The sequence below is a fragment of the Zootoca vivipara genome, chromosome 4 (genome assembly GCF_965207765.1).
Source record: "Zootoca vivipara chromosome 4, rZooViv2.hap1.1, whole genome shotgun sequence".
NCBI lineage: Eukaryota > Metazoa > Chordata > Lepidosauria > Squamata > Lacertidae > Zootoca > Zootoca vivipara.
Genome location: NC_142587.1, coordinates 31,828,953 through 31,850,153, shown reverse-complemented (window position 1 = coordinate 31,850,153; position 21,201 = coordinate 31,828,953).

Sequence of the window (21,201 nt, the reverse complement as noted above, 5' to 3'; positions counted from 1 at the left end):
CACAAGAGAGGGAGGTATTAACAGGTGTGTGGGGTGGAGGAGGAATCCTAATATTTTGCAGAAGCAGTCTGTGTTTTGGATGACAAGGGGGGGGGGAAATCTTTGTAAAAAAATATCCCCAGGGGAAACCCCAGCCACACACACACACACAATACTTAATGAGGAATGAGCATGCTCAATGGGCACTGAATGCTAAGTATGCAGTGGTGGAAAGCAGTAGAGGGATGAGAAATAAAATGGAGTATCTGAAATCCTGATGAGATGATACCGTTTGTAACAATTACTAGCCATCGTTCTACTGTGGCCAATTTCGTGAAATTTATAATTGACAAAATGTGTGGAAGCATGTGAAGTAATCGGAATAAAAGAGCAGAATGGGAAGGATATCTTTCCCAATCAGAATCCAAGCCAGATTCAGGGATCCAGGCTGGAAAGGAATTATTTCTGAACCAGGACTACCAGATTTAGTAGGTTCCAACCTGTATGGTTGGGAGCAGCTGAATTTAGTTGAGGGCTCCAGATGTTAGAGCTACTTGTTCAGTAGTAACAGAAATGGGAAAAACTTGGTTCAAACAGATAGGGCCACTGCATATGGAAGCTGGTTGTCTAGGACTGGGGGAAAGAGGACTCCAGCTTCTTCTTCTGCTGCTGTTGCTCCAAAGATGGCTGTGGCTCGAGACAGCATTTGTAGGAAATGCAGCCTGGCATCTTGCCTCATCCATGCACTGTGGCAGTGCCAAAGGGGGCGGGGAGAGCTGGACACTGGGCTACTTAAGCCCATTGCTCATTTTTCTCTGTCTTCTGCATTTTTGTGGCACCCACTTTCCAGCCCTGTATTCAGTGCATAGGTAATGCTTAGTTGCCTTTTAAAAGTTGGGTAGGATTTTTTTTTATGGGGGGTGCTGTCAGCTGATTGCCCTTGCTGGCTGGATTTTTGTCTACTCTGCACTGGTTTGGTGACCGGTGCCTTTAGCAGGTAAAGGTAAAGGTACTTAAGAACTGCACAAATCAAACTGATAGTTAAAAGGTAAAGGGATCCCTGACCATTGGGTCCAGTCGAGACCGACTCTGGGGTTGTGGCGCTCATCTCACCTTATTGGCCAAGGGAGCCGGCATACAGCTTCCAGGTCATGTGGCCAGCATGACTAAGCCGCTTCTGGCGAACCAGAGCAGCGCATGGAAACGCCATTTACCTTCCCGCCGGAGCGGTACCTATTTATCTACTTGCACTTTGAGGTGCTTTTGAACTGCTAGGTGGGCAGGAGCAGGGACCAAGCAACGGGAGCTCACCCTGTCGCGGGGATTCGAACCACCGACCTTCTGATCGGCAAGCCCTAGGCTCTGTGCTTTAACCCACAGTGCCACCAGCCTGCCTTTAGCAGGTAGTCACTCTTAAATAGGTTAGTTGGCCAGTTCGGCAGGAAGTTGTGGGAAGTTATCAGGTAATCAAGGTTTGGTGAGCACCCTTAGGGTGATGGGTAGTAATCCCAAGACTTGCCTTCAGTACTATGGGACTTCCTGGCAAGGTAAGGAGCAGCTTTGTAACACCTGCCTGGAGTTGCGGTGCCCTGGAAGGTCTCTCTGGTCACCAGAAAGGGTGGGGCTTAAGGGAAGGGGTAGATTAAATATTGCCTCTTGTCCTTGGCAGGGTTGACTCGCCCAGTCTGCTTTGTGCACCTTGCTTCTGCACTGCAGATCTGTTGCATTAAATAAGTCAGGCCCAGTTCACCTAACCTTTGTGTCTTGCCTCCTTATTTCCCTATGTGGCTGCAATTCAGCCTATAGGTGCAACGCTTCCCTGCAATACAGTCCTAAATACCCATGACTGTGCATATTGTTGAGGCTGCCTATGTTAGCTGGTGATCCTCAGTCTCTTTCAGTTGCCTGAAGTTCAAAAATGAAAAGTGCATTATTTCATTTCATTTCTTTTCATTTGAGAAGCTAGGTATTCCTCTCAGCTCTTTTACGCTTAATTTTTTCTGCTGGCAATCTTGGAGCTTCTGACTAGACCTAGTTAGAAGAAGTTTAATTATTTTATATTTTCATAGGGATTTGATGGCGAGTTTTGTGTGTTTGTGTGCATGGAACTCAGGGACAGGTATTTAAAATTGTTGGTAATTTGTTTTCTGGGTGTTTAAATTAGCATATTGTTAATTAAATGAGTGTCTGGCATCTGGCAGGATATAAGCCTTGTAGTCCTTAATTCTGTATAAAGCTTCTCTGCTAAGCCAAATTATTGGTGCCATTTGGGAGTATTGTAGCTTTCATCGGAGATTGCAAAGCACTCTCCAACAATTTCTGTTGCAAGCATCTTCTATTACGCTTTGTTTTGCAACTTGCCGTGTGGTCAGTGAGTTCATCGGCTCAAGGAAGTGAAGGCTTTCAGACCCACTTAGGGTTGAATTTCCAATGTCCCTACCTCCTACTTCTCCTTTACTTATGGAGTAGTAAAAAAATATATAGTTAAATTGGTATTCTTTTAGGCAGTGGAAATTTAAAGCAAGTGAAAAGCTGTGCATGGATTTTGGTAGCTTATTACAGAGAGCAAGATAAAGTCAGGCAAGAATTTAAATCTGCCCAAAGGCAGATTTTCACAATCAAATGCAAACGTGAACTTTAGTACCTGCCCTTCTGTAAGTACCTTTCCACTTTCTGCAATAAGAAGTTTGGTTCCCCCCCCCCCATATATCTAGGTTTCTTTTACTAATCTCATACAAGTTTTGACCCTTGTTCAATAAAGTTTTCCAATGGCATCCACTGATGCTCGGCTTTCCAGTTTCCAGTGCACACACAACGCTGTAGACTCCACAGACTGTGTCAAATGGATGTCATGTCAATTGGAAATGGATCCAAGAAGTGAAGGTTTATTACTATGACAAATGAGAGAGAGGAATACCATGCAGCCACTCATAAACTCTACTGACAGGCCTGCCTGAGTGTTGAGGAAGCCTTGCTTCTGGTGCCACTGTGAAAAGAGGGACAGTGGTGCATGGGAGGAGCTTTTCAGTGACAGCTCCCAGGTTGTCGAATTGTACGGTTTTCATTGGCAGGTCAAGTTGCACTTCTTTGTCCAGGCTTTAAGAGGAGTGAGGTGAGGTGACATTTTACACCCTCTTCTGTATCGCTACCTTCTCTACTGTATAATGCCGCTGCGATAATTTTTACTGTAATTTTAGTTGCGTGTTCTGACCCAGAAACCTCCCCCCTAAATAAATTCACACATGGAAGGGAAGGGAGGGGCGATGGGGGCGCTCTGCCCCGGGCAGCATGATCCTGAGGGCACCATGGCGGCTGCCCGCCCCGCCCCCAGAATGTGTGCCCCGCCCCTCCGGGCAGCGTGCCCCACCCCCGGAATGCTCTGCCAGTGGATGAGGAAGGGCCAGGTTGAGAAACAGGCTGCCTTCCAAACTGCTGAGCCAAAGACTCCAGATCATAATTGCACCCAAGTGATCCAGCATATGCTGGGGAACCACTGGGGGGGGGGCGCTTAACGCAGTGACTGAGAAAGGGCCTCTGATCACCCTTTGGAAGGGAGAGCAGGACTGGGATTCCTCTTAATAGGTACAGTGGTACCTCGACTTACGAAGAGCACCGCGGAACGGATCGTCTTCGTAAGTTGAGGTCTTCAGATGTCAAAGCGCCTGTTCTGCGCATGCAGAAAACAAGGGGAATTACAGAAAATACAAATGGAGTCAGAAAAGCACCCCACAATCAAAATGGCGCTCCCACCAAAACAAGATGGTGCTCTCAGCAAAATTAGCTGGGTGAAGACCTCCCCTACCCCAAGAAGGTAGAAAATGGTGATCGCGTTAAAGCGGGGGTGGTGGTGGTTGTGGTTGTGGTGGTGGTTCCCGGCCCTGCAAATTCCCCACCAGCCCCTTAAGTAGGACAGAAATAAAAGCAAATTTCCAAGCCCCGAAGCTGCAGCCACAGCTGGGAGAAGGAAAAGCTGCTGCACAAAAGCCCCATGGCAATTAAACAGCAGCGGCAAGCTCGACAGACCGGGAGCGCTCGAGGGGCCGAAGCCCTTCTGGGGGGAAGGGAAAGGCAAGGAAGGGAATTAACCAAGGAGGGAAGAATAACTACTGGGGAAAAACAAGGGGGAAAGGGGGTAATAAAGGAAAGAGATCACTGGGACGATCAGTCAAAAGTAAATTACTCGCGCTCTCAGTTGCACAGAGGACATGCTGTTGCTGTTCCAAATGCACAAACCGAAAGAGAAAGCTCTGGGTCATGTGCATTGGCATATATAGGTCCCTTGATCCGTTTGGACTGCGCCCCATTGGTCAGATTGAACCCAACATTGAGGGACCTACCAATCGGGTGTTGTGGCTGACCAATCTTACCCACCTACAACACAGGGTGTCAGTTTCCAGGTCTCACCGCAACACGTGCCCTCTTTGAGGGAGGACACGATATATTGCGTTTTTCTGGTTTCATCTTCTGACGTAACCCATCCCGGGGCCTTTGGGTGAAGGACTGGTAATAAATATAGTCAGTCCAGTCAGTCAGTCAGTCAGTCAGTCAGTCAGTCAAGGACACAGTAAGTATGCCAGGCTAACCCCATTATATTCTATAACATACCCTCCAATATGAAGCAGCCCCATACTGGGATGCCATCTTTTGGGGCCATACTCTTGTGTGAATCACGTGACTCATGTTAGAATGTGCCCCCCCCCAAGTGCTTCTTCCAGGGACAGTGCCCCAAAATGAGCTCGAGTGTGGCCTGAAATTATGAGAGATTGTGGCAGACATTTTGGCTGCTGTCTTCTAATGAGGAAAAATATTGGATGTCCTGTTTTTCCCCGGGACGGTTGATGGGTATGCTATAACTAGCTCATCCAACATGTGGGATAAAAGGCAGAAGCATTGCACTGAGTAGGGCAGAGCCACTGCAAAGTAGGGCAGAGCCTTGTTGGAGGGTGGGTCACTGGGTACAAATGTACCAGTGGAGCCAATCTGATGCTCCTGTTGGCATGTTTACATACACCATATGGACCTGTCCGCCACCTCTGCCCTTCACCTCTACCTCTTGATAAGCAACAGTGACTCAACTGCCAGGAAGCTAGCATAGCAGCTCTGCCCCACCCAGAGAGTCACTTGCAGTAAAATGTATCCGTGTGATGTGATTAATTCTGTATTCTCTAACATCACAGACCAATGTGAATACGGCCCTTGAACTTCTCCCAAGGGTAAAATCGGCAAAGGATAATGAGCTCCCACACAGCAAACAAAAAATAAAAGACAATAGGCAGGAATATTTTTTTAATTTTAAAAATGGCTTTTTATTGAAAATAAGGTCATAAATTTTGGAGGAATGCAAATGCTAATGAGGCTGCTACTGGATTGTGAGCACTTTGAATAATTCTGTTAATGTGCTGGGGACAAAAAATTGGCAAGCCCCTGTAAAAAAAACCTGATTGCTTAGTTGCTCGCTCTGCATAATACACAACATACTCTTATTTTTTTGATGTTGATGGGATATTATCATGAATTATCATAAAAGTCAAATTGGTTTGCCAACAGCATTTAAAAAGCTGGCAGGCCAGCCATCAATAAGAGTGACTCTATCACATTTTCTGCTGCTATTTTTAGAACAGAGTTTACTTCTAATCAAATGAAAATATGTTACAAGGACTTTTTATAGTTTGCAAGCCACAGCTCCATAAATAAAAAGGCTGAGTAACTTCGTAGTAATCACTCAAGATAGTTTTTAACCTTATTAAAACGTGAAGGTACTTCATACTTTGAGTACTACATGGATGGTCTGATTCACCAAAGGAGATCTATGCAGAGGAGAACCTGCATTATTATTATTATTATTATTATTATTATTATTATTATTATTATTATTATTGCTGAGGAATAAACCCATTCAACAGGCTGCTACATAGGAAATAAACAGCCAGGTGGGCAGGGTATAAATAATAAATTATTATTATTATTAAACAGACAGTCACCAGCCTGAGGTTAATTTGTCAGGAGCTGCAAGTTCTGTGTCCAGGTAGTTCCCTAATGCGGTGAACCTAAAAGATGGCCTCACTCTTTATTTACCAAACCAATCAATGTACTCTGCAGAAGAGGACCTCCCGCAGAAACCATCTCAACAGGGTCCCTGGTCCCTGGTGATTTTCCAGGGACAGTCCTGGAATTACAAAAGCCACCTTGGTTTCTGATTTGAAGTCAGAATGCACCTATTTCCCCCACCAGTGCCACCATGTCTGAGCCTGAGGAGGAGGATGAGCTTGTCCCGAGCAACAGCAGCTGCAGCGGCTGAGAAGGAGCATCCCGTTGCCTCTCAATCATCCCTTGGGCAACTTGCAATGGCTGCTGGAGAGCGGAGGAGGAGGGGAGGCTGCGGCCACCGAGGACTAGCTGCGTGTGATGCACCAGCTCCAGGGGGGCAGGCAGAGGGAAGGGGCACCCTGGGTGGGAAGGAAGTCGAAGTGGAACAGAACGCAAGGAGTCTTGATTAAAAAGAAGAAGAATCATATTTGTCCATCTGCCTCTAAGCTAGGCCGTCTCTAAAAGTTGGGTGCTTTTCTTTTTCTAAATCTACCAAAGAATAAAATAAAACCGGGATTAAGGGGTTTTCTCAGGATGGTGGAGGATGTGTATGCTGTGCCCTATTCGTGAGGTGGTATAGGTACTTGCCCTTCTTCCAATAGTAAATGCTCAGTGGGGACAGGGATTAAAATGGGGAGGGGGGAGTCAAGGAGGGTCAGTTGGTGGGGGAGTGAGAAATGTCCCTATTTTCATATGAGGGATGTTGAAGGATATGATATGGTGCAGGAATTGTGCCTTTAATATAGTGGCATATTGCACAGATACTGTGTCTTCAGTTGCACCTTAAAGACCAACTAAGTTTTTATTTTGGTATGAGCTTTCGTGTGCATGCATGCACACTTCGTCAGAATTTTTAAATTTCGCTTTGACTCAGACCAACACGGCTACCTACCTGTAACTAGATACTGTGTCTATTATCCTCTTGAAGATCTTCCTTTTCTAACAAGCCTTTCAAGTGAAGGTTTTCATCCCAATTTGTGTCTGTACTGGACTTGAATGGTTTTCCTATATGCTTTTGATTGACACACGGAGCTTTGGGATGTTTTGTATAGGAAGCAATTCATAAATGAAATTCATAAATAAACCTTTGGACTGCAGGTAGCAGCTTCTCAGTGAAGTACTTCCAGCCTCTGGACTAACTCTTGCCCACCCAGACTGGCTGTTGAACCTGCCTGGAAAGGAAGGAGCAAAAGATGACTTCCTATTCTGTTTAGCTTTGCATAAACAAGCAGGTCTGACTAAGCTCTGGTGTTTCCTGTATTGTTGCCTCTTATTTTGGACCTCAGGCTTGCTCCTGCCATTGTATTGCTTTCTGAACCTAGGCACCATTGCCATAACCCCTCTGCCTCTTTCATTAGTGCTGGTTGCTTTCCACCTAATTCTACAGAAAGTGAAGATTTGGGTGAGAATTTAACAAACTAGGGAAACGAAACTGTAATGAATCTAGCAATTATGAAGTTGGCCCATTACTGTATGAATGCCTGTCTTGGAAAACACATCAGCTTCAGTTTGTGCTCTGGGAACAATTGTGTGAGTTAGCAACACCACTTTCCTCATTCATGCAATTAGTGCAGAGAATTAATATATGCAGTGTCAAGAACAGTACCCTAAATGGAGACTAATGATGCTTGATAATAGGCCCTCGATGGGGGTAACCTTACTTTTCACTTCACGCCCTGGTGTCACATGTATGCAAAAAGGAAAAAAGAAATTTAATAGCAATTAATAGTGTGCTAATCATTATGTCATGGAAACTGCCATACCAAATATAAATCAAACAGGCATTTGGTCATCTCCTATTAAATGATGCTCCAATAATCTTGTGTTCCAGTTACATATGCATACTAGTCCAGATTTGGTCATACATCCTTTTTTAAAACAACAACAACATTACAATGCTGGGTGTCACATTTAAGTACAGAGGTACCCAAACGTTTGACCTCCAGATGTCCAGGACTACAACTCCCATCAGCCCCAGCCAACATGGCCAATTGCCAGGGATGGTGGGAACTGTTGTCCACCACATGTGGGAGCCTACCCTACTCTGCAAGTACAGTGGCAGCATCACAGGGCTCTGTGGCACCAGTGTGTCCTGCACTGGCGTTTATATATGATGGTGGCCAGGTGAAACCACACACTAGTAAGTGTTTTGTCCATATGCCAAGCTTCAAGTTCCAACCAGGGCTCTCATTCTGAAAACAATTCCTTTATGGCAGTGGTAGGGAACCTTTGGCCCTCCAGATATTACTGAACTGCAACTCAACATCTCTCCCAGCAAGCATGGCCAATGACTGTGGACAATGGGGGTTGTAGATGAGCAACATCTGGAGGGGCAAAGGTTCCCCACACCTGATATGAAAGGACATGGGTCTTTGCTGAGTTGGACAGAGACCTTCATCAGACCCCACACTCTAATCCAGGATTGGGAAACCTCTGTCCTGACAGACATTGCTGGACTCAACTCCCATCCGCATGGCCAATAGTCAGGGATGCCCCAATGATGGGAGTTGCTGTTCAACAACATCTGGAAGGCCACAGGTTCCCAATCCCTGCTCCTGGACCTGTTAGAAAGCCTCACACAGGCATCTGTGGGAATTTCCAGGCTTCAAACTAAAAGTGAGCCTGTGGAACTGAATATAATTCATCAGCCCCAAGTGCAGAGTTTTGCTGTCAGCCTCTGTGATGTGTGACTTAGAGGATCTTTGCCAAAGCAAGAATCACTCACATCTCCAGACTTGAACCTGTCAGCTGCAATGGGTGCCAAGGGTGATGAGCCAAATGGGAGAAATAAGAACAGAACTGGATTTATTATAGTTCCATGAGCAAGATTGTGGGCTGAAAGTGGATAGCAAAGCAAATTCAGCTAAGATAAGAGGATAGCTTCTTTTGTCTATGGAACTATCTAGTGAGGAGATGGGCTTTTATGTAGAGCAATGGCAGCTTGTTCATAGATGCAAAGGGCCTAATGTAGCACAATACTGTTAAAAAAAGAATGCTCACCAACCTTTGCAGTGCTTTCCACCTGAAGCAAAGAGCTGAAATGATATTACACCATGTCACATTGTTAATGACACACAGAGATGGAGGCTGGAAGTAGGAAAATGGCATTGCCTCTAGAAACTACTGACTCCTTTGCACAGGTTCATGATGAAGTCACTCCTTGGCACCAGTTTCTAATAAAATAGGAAGTCATTGATGGAGGAAAAGTTACATATTCATATGCACAATACTAAATTCTATTGTAACTTGTGCCCAACTTTGTTCTGCATTGTGACTCTGGTGAATAGTGGGATCAGAACTGATGAAATAAGTTAAGATCACACAGGCTACTTAAGAGGAGTTAAACATGGGACAAAATCAGCATAAGCACAAGTGGTCTTATGGGTAGTTGGTGAGGATAAAAGACATCTCATAAGAGTGTAGGAAGATTTCAGACTATGGCTTCTTAATGGAGAAGAAAAGGTGTTAATGCCATCACAACCCCTTTTATCCAGGAAATAATATGTAATAATGCACTAAGAATGCATTGGATTTTCTTTATGCTTTTATTGTCATGGACTGTGCCATACAGAAATGTGACTTTTGAACGCTACTAATAAAGTAGGTCTTCATTTCCCCAGGGCATTGTAGGTGGAATCCAGATTTAGAGTAGATCCATTGAAATTAGTCAAGTTTGTGAAGTTAGTCAAGACAAAAATAACTCCCATTGATTTCAACAGGTCTGCTCTAAACATTCAACCCGGATTCAACCCATTAAGCAATTAAGCATAATCTTTGTATCCCTTTTGACATAATTGATGAAATGAGAAGGTAGGCAATACTGAGTATTGCAAAAAGTTGTAACAGTCTCACCTTGTACGTAGTTGTGCTTTTTAATTTTATTTTATACTGACATAGGTTTGGCATTGTTTATTTTTAAAAATTCTGTTCCAACTTTCTATTTATTTTTTAAGCTTATGACCTTCTTAGTTTTGTCTGAGGGCAGAAAAATGAAAAGCACCAAACTTCCAGGAGCTTTGTAACCCAAGGGGTGCACACCCTCCAAAATTTCTCTGATGAAAATAGGGAAATATTATTGGAGTGTGATGTTGGCAGTGAGGAGATAGTCAAAAGGCTTTAAAAATGTAGTTAGTCTGGAAGTGGGCAGTTCAGGGTAGAACTCAGTGTGTTATGAAAAAGCATCAGAGATACTAACAAAGGAGATTCCCCCCCCCCCCCCAGAATCTGATAAAGTGAGTGACCGTTTGAGTTCAGGGAAAGTAGATGGTGTTTTAATCTACTTAATTTTGTTGTTTTGTTCCATTTGGGAATTGGCAAGATTCCTGTAATTTCCCCTTGTAATATATTTCTCCTACAACTCCATGTCCCGTCCCCCACAGTAAACTTTTAGCTTTTACTTACTCCCTAAAGCTAAAAATGCACTACCTTGATTGGCTTAAGGGAGGCCCCAGGGAAGTCTTCAGGTGGACTGATAAAGTGCAGCCTTGTAGAAATAATTTCCCCTATTTATCTGGTGGCAAAACGTACATAAATGGGGAAATGCTGGAAATTACAGGGGGGGGGGCTATTGTACTCGCATCCGACTTGCAGGGTTCCCATCATTTGTTTGGCCATTGTGAGAACAAGATGCTGGGCAGGATTTGGCCCAATCCAGCATGGTGGTTCTTATGTTCTTGTGGAAAAACACATTCAAGCCTTTGCATTTTATGCAGTTAAAATGTAAAACCTCAAAATGTTCTGAAGTTATTTTACACACTGTGGGTCTGTTCTACAATCCAACTTCTTCATGCAACATTTTTTATGGAGGCCTGTTCAGGGAAGTGACCCACAGCAAATTATATTACCCTGAGCTGCACTGATGCTTGTGCCTTTCCTTAGTAATGTGTCTATCGTTTACTATCAGGGGGGAAAAATGTACAAGGCATAATTGTATTAAAACCTCATTTTCAAAAGGATGCACCAGGCACAACTATTTCTCAGGAGAGGTAAAAGGTATTGACTGTCAAGAGCGACTTGCCGCTATTACTATGATGAGGACTGAGAGAGAGAGAGAGGGAGGGAGGGAGGGAGAGAGAGGTGTAAGTCTTAATTTGGTATAACTTCATTTCCAAAGACAAGAAAGACAGTCTGAATCATCAATATATGGAAATGTGATAACTGAATATAATTAAGCATGTTTACTTCCCATTACTTTGTATTGATGGCAATAATATACAAGCATTAAAATCTTACCTGTAGCAGGCATCAAATGAAGTGGCTTCTGGTTCTTGAGAGCTTAGGGTACAGCGAAAATGTGTTTGCCTTTTCCACAACAGACTGACTTGTGGCACCACAGACTAAGGCAATTGGTTAACAATAAGGAATCTTGTAGCACCTTTAGCAATTGTGTGTGTGTGTGAATGGTCACAGTTCAATGTGTAATTGTCATGTTCTGTACTCTTCTTCATTTCATTTTGTTTCTGATCTCACTGTTTACAAACCCCATCCCAACCAAACCTATGTATCTGAATCTTAGGGTAACACTTCATGAAGCCGATGAAGTGGACTGCAGGCAACAGCCTCTTATGCCATAATAATTTTGCTAGTCTTTAAGGCAGAGCTTTCCAAACTTTTCCCGTTGGTGACACACTTTGGTACATGCATCATTTCAGAACACAGTAATTCAGTTTTACTAGCAAACCGGAGGTTAAACTAACTCCCTTTCCAGTCCTGGAAGAAGCGTGGGGAGTGTTTGTGCGACACACCTACACACTGCAGCCAATACACTAATGTGTTGCAACCATAGCTGCCAAGTATCCCGTATCCGCCGGGAAAACCCCTTTTTTCTTACTGTTTCCCGGCGGTATCCCGTTTGGCGATAAATCCCGGCATTCTCCCTTAAATTCGCTTCTTCCCGGCGGCCATTTTTCTGGTGCCGCTTTGCCCTTCTATGGGCACCAGAAAATGGCGACGCTGGCGCCGGAAGTCGCTTCCGCGCATGACCGGAAGTTGCGTGACGCGACTTCCGGTGGCGCTTCGACCTTCTATGGGCATCAGAAAATGGCGACGCCTGCGCCGAAGTCGCTTTTACGTGTTTCCGGTCATGCGCGGAAGCGACTTCCGGCGCTGGCGCCGCCATTTTCTGATGCCCATAGAAGGGCGAAGCGCTACTTCCGGTCATGCGTCACGCAACTTCCGGTCATGCGCGCGCTGCCGATCCCGGATCTTTACGACCCGGACTTGGCAGCTATGGTTGCAACACACAGTTTGGAAAGCTCTGCTTTGAGGTGTCACCAAACTCTTTTCTGTTTTCACATGGCTACCCCGCTGAAAATGGTTTCAATAAGCCCATTGGCAACACACTGATACAACTCTCTCAAGTTTAGCATCTGAAACATTTGAGTCAAAGTAGCCGCTATGGTACTTTTAAAGAACAAAACAAGACGCAAAATTTAGACTTATTTTGTTTTGCTTATACAGCACATTTCCTCCCAGGGTTATAAAATATTAAGCCAATAAATATTAACCTGGTAACTGAAAACCAATTACCGTGCTTGAAATTATTTATTTCAGTCTGGGGGACACTTCCTCCCCTTTCAAAAGATCTGTCTAATGATAATCACATCAGTCCAGATCCATAGGTGCTCATAGGTGCATACAATACATCTCTTCTACATTTATTTTAATGCAGAAAGCTGAATTGAAACTGTTAGGTAATTTCCATCTGTAAACTGACTCCCTGCATTGGAATACACAAGGAAGATGTTTCTAGAGGTCACATTCAGTTTTACTCGGATATAGATCCATTGACATCAATGGACATGACTAAATTAGGTCCATTGATTTAAGTGGGTGTACACTAAGTAAAACCTAGTAAATCGCCATGGGTGGAATGCAACTTTGCACTCTTCCGGTCAATCTATCTGCAAGCATTTCAACTTGCAGACAGAAAAATCTCTCCTCTCCCCCAACGTGCTGTCCTTCCAACCCCCAGAGCAAATACTGGTTGGTGCATAAGGGGGAGGAAATTGGGGGAGCTGAATGTGTACTTAAGCTTCTGTACCTGGAACAGGTTAGGAGTAACTATTTGATTAGGTTAGATACCCAGCAGTGGCTTTCCTCTAGTACAGGCACCCCCAAACTGTAGCCCTCCAGATGTTTTGGGCGACAACTCCCATGATCCCTAGCTAAGAGGACCAGTGGTCAGGGGTGATGGGAATTATAGTCCAGAACATCTGGAGGGCTGAAGTTTGGGGATGCCTGCTCTAGTAGAAAGCACTGCCCCTTCTGCAAGACGTGACATTGGATTTTCAACCATCTCCCTCATCAAAGGCAACTGTCTGCACCATATCCCTTGCTTTTCTGAAGTGTCCCCCAACCCCCAGAAGCTGCTTTGGGGGACTGCAGTGCATGAGAGACACAGTGTCACATGTTGGGTGCTCATCCTTGAGTAAACAGATATGTTTTCCCCAGATGCAAAATCATCATTGGATGCAATCTGTTGCAAGCTTCCTCAACAAGGTGCCCACCAAATGTTATGTCCTACTACTCTGATCAGCTCCAACCTGTGAGGCTAATGATTGGAGTTAGAATCCTAGAGTAGGCATCCCCAAACTGCGGCCCTCCAGATGTTTTGGCCTACAACTCCCATGATCCCTAGCTAGCAGGACCAGTGGTTGGGGAAGATGGGAATTGTAGTCCAAAACATCTGGAGGGCCGAAGTTTGGGGATGCCTGTGTCCTAGAGTCATAGAATTGTAGTGTTTGAAGGGACCATGAGGGTCATCTAGTCCAACCCCCTGCAATTCAGGAATCTTTTGCCCAATGTGGGGCATGAACCCCCAACCCTGAGATTAAGGGTCTCATGCTGTAGTTTGTGCTGTTATGTGTACTGTACAGAATTACAGAACTTAAAACTCTTTCTTTCTTTCTTTCTTTCTTTCTTTCTTTCTTTCTTTCTTTCTTTCTTTCTTTCTTTCTATACTTATGAGGGGAGATGAAAATAAGTGTAGTCTTGGCCACATCTGAAGGCAACTATGTTTGGGGTACTTTTTAATGTTTGATTATGTTTTTATATGTGTTGGAAGCCATCCAGAGTGGCTGGAGCAACCCGGCCAGATGGGCGGGGTATAAAATTATTATAACATCTGGAAGGTACTTAGATGTTGGGGAAGGCTGACTCATTGTATGTAATAAATCGAAATGCAAGCCATGTGTCATATATATTTAGCCAGACAATATATGCATTTCATTCTTCATACATTTTTTTTTCATGCTACAGGGTTTTTTCCATTTAAAAATTGAGAATGAGTACGCTGCTTTTGCTTGTGGTTTCCATAAACATGCATAGCACAGTCAATCAACAAATGTTGTGCTAATTACTGTAAGGATAACAGGTGCTCGTATCCTTTATGTTCTCAACACCTTCTGAAGTCACACAAGTAAGGCAAACATACATACATATATCAATAGCCTTAGGTGTGCAAGAAAATGAATGTTTTTCTATCAGAAAAGGGCAACAGATTTTCCCTCCGTGGCAGAGTAATAGAATATCAACAGCAGGCAGAGCAGAAGTTTTATGACGTTCTCCATGCATGTCATTGTACATCACATCTGTATTAGGGAACAAAGCTAAAATCATTCCATGCCATTCAATATATATTAGGGATGCTCTGAACTTTCCCATTTAGATCTGGAGCATTCATTTTAATTTAAAAGGGTCCCCCTGCAGCTCTGTGAACTCTCACACACCCCGACTCAAAATGGCAAGCTCCTTTTTCTGCTATTATTTCAAAGACACAAACTTATTTTTGTCTTTGTCGAGGTACCACTGTAGAGAAAAACTTTGATATAAGCAAACCGTAGGCTCCTCTCCCCCCATCATCTCTTTTCCTGATGGAAATCCCCTCTCAATCCAAACCTTTTAAATCCTAAAACATTTTCACAGTTTCTTATCTCATCATCTCCAGCACGGGCCTGTAGTTTAATCCAATTAAAAACCAAAAAACCAAAAAAACTAATTAGCAGGGTAACTGGTGCTTCCAGGAATGGGATGGTGTGTGAGTGTGTGTGTGTGTGTGTGTGTGTGTGTGTGTGTGTGTGTGTCACGGCAGTCAGAGTGCTCCATGCACCCAGTGCCTTTGCCTGCCCTCACATTCCATGGGCAAGCGAGTGCCAGACTGCCAGGCAAACTGCAGGTGAGAGCCAGGTTCCTTTTCCAACCTAAGAGGAATGCATAAAATGCAATTCCACCGTTTTCTGATTATCACCGTCTCTCTCTTTCTCTCTGTGGTGTTGGGAGAGGCGTCCATCCCCTGGGGCACAAGAAGCCTCAAAGACACTATTTAAATACATTTCCCACTGGAAGCAGGTGCTTTTTCTCAGTACTGGCAGAATCTGAAATAATATTTTGAACATTTGCAGCTTTAAGTGAGGAAAACAAGCACAAAGCGACACGAGGAGGTGGATGCATCTCCTGTTCCATCACTCCGAATGAATGCAAACCAATTGTCTAGGGAAGGAACTCTTGTTGACGCTCTGGGGAGTAAAGCCATCATCAAAGCCCACATTTGCAGTGCACACCCTGCCTCCCAAAATGAGCTGCTCTCTCTCCATAACAGAAGCTTCTAATGAAGAACCATCCGCTAATGATGCTCAAACGACCCTCTGTTAAAATTGTACTTGAGTCACTAATTACAACCTTCCTTCCCAATTTTTTTTTAAAAAAATCTCCATCCCAAGACTTTAAATAAATGAATGGCCTTGGGATGTTTTGGAGCCTGTGAGTTCATCGTGCCTCTGGGGGTTGTACTGAACAGAAGGAAGGCAGCAACACATTGCCAAACAACTGCATGATATTTCTCATTGCGGTCCCAGTCGCAATGCCTCCCCATCTCCCCTGGTCTAATTCTATGACAGGAGAAACTCAGGCAGAGCACAAAATGGCCGGGATTAAAAATGGCCACAACTTTATTGATTATAGGTATAGGTGGAACTTTGGCTTAGACATTGGGTGTACATCCATTTCAGCCTCTTGCCAGAGGGCTGGAACTGCTTCAGGGTCTTGCTGTGCATTATGTGTGGGAATGATTAGGGAGGCAGGAGAGGATGTATTATTTAATGATATCCTTCCTAACTTGCGCTGGCAAGTTCCATATTCTAGCAGAGTTCCAAACAGCCCCCTTTTAAATTACGCAGCGATAAGCTTGTTGCTGACTCGTCTGAGTCTGACTATTAAAGATTCCTTCCTGGTAAAATCCCTTCTAATCCCTCTTAAAAAGAATAAACATAAGAATCTGATTGACCTTACTGTAAAAGTAGTTTACTCACAGATTCATTCAGGTTCACAGACTGAAGGCAGGCTTAGGTTACATAACAACTAGAACTATTCCATAAAGAAGTTAGTTCCAAGTGACTGCGACTAAGCAGTCACTTCTCCAAAGACACAGCAACATACAAAATGGAGAACACACACTGATCAGAACACGGAGGCCTTGTGTTCCTCCATGCTAGTACAGTACAACAGACCACATGTAGTGGAAGTCTGTCCCAGCTCATGAGTAAACAGGAAGTTTTTTCCTGAGTGGTACAAAACATCCCCTAACACAGGCATCCCCAAACTTCGGCCCTCCAGATGTTTTGGACTACAATTCCCATCATCCCTGACCACTGGTCCTGTTAGCTACGGATCATGGGAGTTGTAGGACAAAACATCTGGAGGGCCGCAGTTTGGGGATGCCTGCCCTAACATGTCCACTGTAGGAATGTTGTACTTGACTGCAGTTTTACATCCCACATAATGGCCTCTGCAAGACATCAATCTACTGAGGTGGCCGTCCTAAGGCCACTGTTGGAAGCCCTATGGCTCGCCTGCCCCATGCTGGCTTTGGCCAGCTGTACCGTAACAGCCATTTGTACGTAAATGGCTGACCCCATAAAGAAATTTAAAATTTAAAATAATCAACCAGCTGTTATGGAAATATATATATTCTTAATTGCCTGCAGAAGCCTGACAAGGTAGAAAACTTTTCAGCAGGTGTTTAAAAGTTGAAACAGAAAGTGCCTGCCGAATCTCTATTGGCAGAATATTGCACAAAACTGGGACAGTGACACTAACAGTTCAGATTCTTGTCAAATGAAACTTTCCAATTCAAGGAATTACCTGTGATGCTCCTGCAGACGATCTCAGAGACTGAAATATAAGGGCTCAGGTGGCCTCTAAAGTACCCTTGGACCTAACTTGTTTGGGGCTTGTAAACGTAATACAAGGTACAGTACTGACAGCTGGCTGTTGATGAGATTACATATTAGAAGTTTGTCAAAATCAAACCATCAAGAGATGTCTATGTACATCAGGTAATTGTATTTATATGCAGATTTCACATTCTGTATAAACAATTGATCCCCCCCATCATTTCTCATTGAAACGATTTGAATGGGAAGCAAGAATGAAAATTCACCAATATCTATAGATTTTAGTTTCTGCTCTAGGGTAACCCTTTACTTCAAGGACTTAGTTTGCCACAGCATTCCTGAATTATAAAACTGAATCATAATTGCCTGCCACTGTCTCTGTACAGAAGAGGATCAGAAAGAGTGGGCTGCTCCTTTTTCTTCTTGTGTTTAATTATAACTTTTCAAAACTTTTTTTTGAAAGTGCATTATGGATTTCTAAGAGAATTAAATTTCAACAAGGCTAATTTGTAGCTGGAAAATACTTAGAGGAGGGAGAGAGAGATTAAAAACTGTCCTTCCAACTCGGCGGCAAGAATGAACTTTTAAATCTCTTATGCATGGTGGTACACACGGGGTTGCAGAAGAGGCCCGGTACAGTACATGGAAAATTAATCATGCTATCTCCATCTGACAGCTCAAGTGATTAGTGTGCAGAGACCTTTCATATCTCAAACTAGCAGCACATAAATTTGATCAACTTTAGGCAGCCGACATCCGTTATATAAAGTCATATGGTAGCAGGAACCTAAGCCTCTCAGTGATAGTGCTGTGCTAATTTACTGCCTAAGTAACAATGGCTGAGGGGGACAAAAGTCATCTTCCATTTGGCTGGCAATCATGCAGGTTTCGTTTCTATTTAGAGAGTCTTCGTATCTCTAGCCAAGCTAAGATCAGAAAGCAATCATTTAATTGATGAATTTGGAACCTCTTTTGATGTTTCTCCTGCTTTCTCATTCCAGGAGCAAAATCACAATTTCCTTTGCAGTTCTAAGGGAAATTAGTAGAAGGTGCATGTATATTGAATATCTGCCTTATTTGTGATTATATTAATTTGCTGTGCACAATGTCTTCCATTTTGAAGTGACTGAATGCTGGAGCTAGGGTTGGATCCAGAAGTTCTCTTTCTATTTCACTTTTACACTTATATCTTCACCTTTCCTTCAAGGAATTCAAAGTGCGGTGCCTGATTCTTCTTCATTCCTATTTACCCTCACAACAATCACATGATGTAGATTTGATGGAGAGACAGGACTTGGCCCAAATCTCAAGCTTCACAATCTTAGGTACCATTGAAATCAACTGGGCAAGACAGTCACAAACTCACATAAGACCCATTGCTTTCAGCGAGAACTCAGTTCCACAATGTCAACAGTCAAGACGGTGGAGCCTCCCTGTGCATTTTTGAGCCCTGATGTTCCAGGGTACTAAATTGCACAGGGAACATCTGTGAGTACTCCGTGCTCCAGAGGTTGGCCCTCCAATTTGTGGAAGGTGACTGGAATGTGATTGAGAGCAACCCCCCCCCCATGCTTGCCTAATGTGGAACTAGAATGCCTGAAGAGGACAAATGCTTTACTGGGCAGTTTGCTTGGGACTGAAGCACTCACTACAATAAGAGGTTGCACTATATTGAAGCAGACCATTAGTTCAGGCATCCCCAAACTTCAACACTCCAGATGTTTTGGACTACAATCCCCATCATCCCTGACCACTGGTCCTGTTAGCTAGGGATCATGGGAGTTGTAGGCCAAAACATCTGGAGGGCCACAGTTTGGGGATGCCTGCATTAGTCCATCTAATTCCTCTTTCTTCTTATGGGAAGCACCTCTCCATTGCATCTGGTAGAAAGGTTTCCCAGCACTGCTGTTGGGTTTCCCGGCACTGCTGTTGGGGTGTACTTTTTAACCACTATCGAACCTAGAACCTTCGCATTTTCGCAAGTTGTCTACATTCTCTGACATTTCTGGACCAGAGGTTAGATGGGCTAGAGAACTGATCTTTGTTCTTCCAGCTCCCACAACCTCACAGACTCATAGATTTTCTTCTGTCTCATAGACTCATAGAATTGTAGAGCTTGAGGGTCATTTAGTTCAGGGGTAGGCAACCTAAGGCCCAGGGGCCGGATGCGGCCCAATGGCCACCTAAATACGGCCCGTGGACAGTCTGGGAATCAGTGTGTTGTTCATGAGTAGAATGTGTCCTTTTATTTAAAATGCATCTCTGAGTTATTTGTGAGGCATAGGAATTCGTTCATTTCCCCGCCAAAATATAGTCTGGCCCACCACATGGTCTGAGGGACAGTGGGCCGGCCCATGGCTGAAAAAGGTTGCTGATCCCTGATTTAGTTTAACCCACTGCATTGCAAGAATCTTTTGCCCAATGTGGGGCTCGAACCCACGACCCTGAGATTCTCATGCTCTACTGACTGAGCTCCTGCTTTTCCTGCAAAAGCTCCCCCATTCAGTGCCTCTCATCTCTGTACAGATCAGGGAAAGGAATAATGTTTGTAACTCTGCAGCACTGCCTTGCTGGCTAAGGAACAAAGGGTGTTCCAGAACAAATGTTGTGGCAGAGCATTTTTTACCTCTGTACCCTAGGCTGGTTCCTGCACACACCCTTTTCCCTAACCTCCATCCAGACAAGCAAGACTTCCAGAACACTTTCCAGCCAGGCCCAAACATGGTGATGTGAGAGGTCTTGCTTGAGGGAGGGGTGTGGTTTGAGGAGAATGAGGAGGACCAGGTAAACAAGATGTTGGATATCGTATTTCCCATCTAATTCATTCAAGTCACTTATAGTTGTTCCAGCTGTGTCAGCTAAGCTACGGTACATGGCGAGCAGTTGTGCCACCAGAGTGGAAGCAGACATTTATTCAAATGCTGTAGCTGCACATACTGATTTGTATCTGTGTGACGATGGCTGGGGAAGAAGTTGGTTCTTTGGATTAATCCCTACTGCAAGGAACTGTAAAAGAAAATAGGCAGATTCATCAAGAAGCTCAATTACTGTTGCAACATTAAAAAGGGCACATTGTTGCTTCTGAAATGAAGTCCCTTGTGCTGCCATCTCCCAGGTAACCATGGAATTCAGAATGCAGCAGCCTCTTCTCCTAAGACTCATTTTAAAATTAAAGAAAATAACACAATTGAGAACCTGTGAAATTTTCCACATATGTGGAGAGGCACAATTTTGTGCTGATATTGCATTATTCCAAAAGCTAGCAGCTTCCATCACTTCCTGTTATGGTTTTACTAGTCGTAAAATTGGTCCTACGAATGTGACAATGCAGGTCTAGATTATGATACAAACTACTTCTTGAAGAATTGCAGGAGACAGCAGTTAGTGGTTTGTGTTGAAGCATTCAGAAAGCTACCTCAATCGACACAAATGCTCTGTCAAGCAATAGGTATGCAATTTCCCCACCATTTTGTATATTACCTGTAACCTAAATTTAGGGTTTTGTACTTAATCCACAAATTTGTTCCATTGGTGGGTTCTTGGATTTAATGTTGCTTGTACAAGATGTTGGCAGGACTGCCTCATGCTGGCCATTTAAGGTTGAGATTTGTGTACCACAGTCTGTTTGAAATAGAGATCAGGAAAGCAGGTACACATGTGGAAGAGAGTAAGCAGAAGGTGCATGAATGTTCCTGGAGGTGATGCCACAATAGCCAACATCATGCCAGATGATGCTGGACTCCCAACTCCTATCAGCCCCAGTCAGGATGGCCCAAAGTCAAAGATGATGGAGTTGTAATCCTGCAACATCTGGAGAGAACCACATTAGCTACACCACACAAAGGCAAAATGTGGGCATTGATGTGATGTTATTGGCGGTTTTGCTAGTGCACAGTTTCTTAAGATTAGCCCCTCATTAGGTTACTGAAATCATTTTGAAGCTAATAAGACCAGTTTAGGATAG